At 41.0% G+C, this 3,129-nt stretch overlaps 1 non-coding gene across 1 annotated transcript; it reads left to right on the top strand.

Moving 5' to 3' along the window:
• Positions 1-506: 506 nt before the first annotated feature.
• On the top strand, positions 507-610 carry LOC119467089. The gene has a single exon (XR_005195614.1). It is a non-coding gene; the product is annotated as a U6 spliceosomal RNA (small nuclear RNA).
• The last annotated feature ends 2,519 nt before the right edge of the window (positions 611-3,129 follow it).

The following is a 3,129-nucleotide window of genomic DNA, read 5'->3' as shown; positions in this document are numbered from 1 at the left end:
AAAAGTTGGCCCTCCATTTCTGTGAGTTCTGCTTTTATGGATTCAATAAACCATGAATAGAAAATATTCAAGAAAAAAAATGGATGTTTGCATCTGTACTGAACATATACGGATCTTTTTCTTGTCAAAAATAGTATAACAACTATTTACATGGCATTTACATTGCATTTGGTGTTATAATATCTAGAGATTATTTAAAGTATACGGGGGGGGGCAGGTCCAGTGGCTCACGCCTGTAATCCCAGCACTTTGGGAGACTGAGGCAGGCAAATCATGAGGTCAGGAGTTCGAGACCATCCTGACTAGTATGGTGAAACCCCGTCTCTACTAAAAATACAAAAAATTAGCTGGGCATAGTGGCAGGTGGCTGTAGTCCCAGCTACTCAGGAGGCTGAGGCATGAGAATTGCTTAAACCAGGAGGCAGAGGTTGTAGTGAGCTGAGATCACACCATTGCACTCCAGCCCAGGTGACAGAGTAAGACTTGGTCTCAAAAAAAAAAAAAAAATGCTCGATTTGGCAGCACATATACTAAAATTGGAACGATACGGAGAAGATGAGCATGGCCCCTGCACAAGGATGACATGCAAATTGAAGCGTTCCATATTTTTTAATTTAAAAAAAAAGAAAAAGAAAATGAAAAAAAATGGGCTGGGGCAGTGGCTTACTTCTGAAATCCCAGTATTTTGGGAGGCCAAGGTGAGTGAATCACTTGAGGTCAGGAGTTCGTGACCAGCCCGGCCAACATGGTGAACCCCTACTAAAAAAATACGAAAATTAGCCAGGCGTGGTGGCATGTACCTGTAGTCCCAGCTACTCAGGAGGCCAAGGCAGGAGAACTGCTTAAACCTTGGGGGCGGAGGTTGCAATGAACTGAGATCACACAACTGCTCTCCAGCCTGGGTGACAGAGTGAGACTCCATCTCAAGAAAAAAAAAACTAAATTAAAAAATGGATTAACCAATCTCTGCATTCAAGTAGTTCCTTTCTTTTTTTTTTGTTTTTTGTGAGTTTTTTTTCTGAGACGGAGCCACTGTGCCAGTAGGTCTTTCTTTTTTCATTTCTTCCTTCCATCTGCAAACATTTATTACTATATGGGACAGATAAAGAAGTCAATAAAAGATTTTAATAAAATGTAAGTACACATCACTATTTTACAAAATCATTTTAAGATTTTGAACCTTATGTTGTTTCTTTAAGGTGATCCAGATGTAAGATATGTTAGCATTCTTCTACAGTATTTATATCTATTTCTGGAAACTTTCGTTTATTGTATTTAAACATCATATAATTCTCTTGAAAGGCACAATAGATGTTATACAGACAAGTAGCAGCAGTTCTTTCAAACTCTTAGAAGTATCTCTTTGGCCTTTGAAGTATGCCATCAATCTATGTCTACTTTGAGCCTTGAGGCAGAAAGCCAATCTAGGCCCCAACTCATCAGTGGTTTAAACCTTGCTTCAACCTGCCCCTGATTTGCAATGGCTGCCCAACCTGGAGTCACAAACTCCAACAGCGCTCCAGGGGCCAGGCAGGGAATGTGACTGAGTGAAGTGGGCCAAATGGAAGCAAAAATAACCAGCAAGTGAGACGGTAAATGACAACAGTGCTTCAAATGGGAACACCCTTGGGAGTGGTGGCCTGGGGAATGCATGGCCAGCGCAGAGGGCCACTCCAGCATGTCATTGCTGTGGGGAATATGGACCCAAGATGCACAGATCTTCTGATTTGTTCAAAAGAAGCAAAAATCCAGATTTGTTTGTAGCATCTCTTAGTTTTTAAATGTTAGAAATAGATTTCTAAAGATTAGTATTGCGGTGGAGCTAAATGAATACATTTACAGGCCATTTTTGATTCAAGAGACAGAAGAGAAATTACACAAAGTAGACGCTGATTGGACCAAGTGGTAAAATGATCACTTCTAAGCTATTAAGGTGAGGAAAAGGAAGAAGTTCCAAGATCTCAGAAGCATAAATACTGCACTATATATAGGACACAGTTGTACTTGTGGGCAGCACCCTTGACCACAAGAGGCATCTGTCTTCAGGGTGCAGCATTTAATTGAAGTGGAAATGTAATCACATGCCTACTTGGCCAAGAAAGGCTGATGAGGGATGAGGGATCATTAGACCTTCAAAGATAGGGAAGTCAGGTTGCTTTTACACTGATCATGTCCCTATTCAAAGATAAAGAAAAAAGAATTGGGAGAAAACATCAGAAGGAAATAAAAGCCAATTACTTGCTTTTGTCCAACAATATCAGACAGGAGAGCTTAGCACAGAGGTGAGTTAATAGGAAAGAAGACAGTTTGGGTGAGAATATACACTCCATTCACTGTCAGTGGGAAACAACAACATCAGCTTGCAGGGAAGTAGTAATTAACAGGAATTACTGACTCAACATTCCTCTTCACTAGGAGTACCGTGCCTTCCTGGCCCATGCTGTCTCTGGGGGGCTGTCAATCACAGAGCTCAGCATCCCAACACAAGTGGGCATGTGACTCAGACTAGCCAATCAAAGCACTCCACTCCCCTAACTACAAGCATTGGTTCAGAAGTGCACATGTGACCAAGGCAGGACCAATTAGAATCTTCCCTGAAATTTGATCTACACCAATTTGGGAGAGAGATCTTCTCCTCTGGCATCTCAAACTGTAAGGATTACATAAACTTAAACTGTGGCTTTTTTCCTCAACCACATAGGAAATGCTGCTGTTGCTGCTGCAGGAAAAAGGAGCAGAGACAAGCTGAGATGAGATAAATAAGAAGAGGAAGGGAACTGGCTGCATCCATTGAGCACTTGGATCCATCCCTGTAACAAAAATACAGCAGTAAAGCTGTCTAGTTCAGTGACTAGCAGTAGTGATAAGAGGTAGACACCCACTTACAACACATGCGCCATCAAACCAAAAAAACTGAGATTGAGGTGGGTCAAGAAACCCAAACTTTGCTAAAAGCAGCTGAGTCAAACATAGTTTCACGTAGTACAACTCTAGTATGTACCTCTCAAAAAATATTTTGCAAATCAAGAAAAATGAAAAAGATTCCAAAGCCAGAAACCTAAAATAAAGAAGGGCTCTGTGTATTAATTAAGTCAATGAATGAAGGAACAAATACCCAGACTACAGTTC

Source organism: Cebus imitator, unplaced genomic scaffold (assembly GCF_001604975.1).
Source record: "Cebus imitator isolate Cc_AM_T3 unplaced genomic scaffold, Cebus_imitator-1.0 Scaffold258, whole genome shotgun sequence".
NCBI classification, from domain to species: domain Eukaryota; kingdom Metazoa; phylum Chordata; class Mammalia; order Primates; family Cebidae; genus Cebus; species Cebus imitator.
This window is presented reverse-complemented; position numbering and strand designations above follow the sequence as displayed.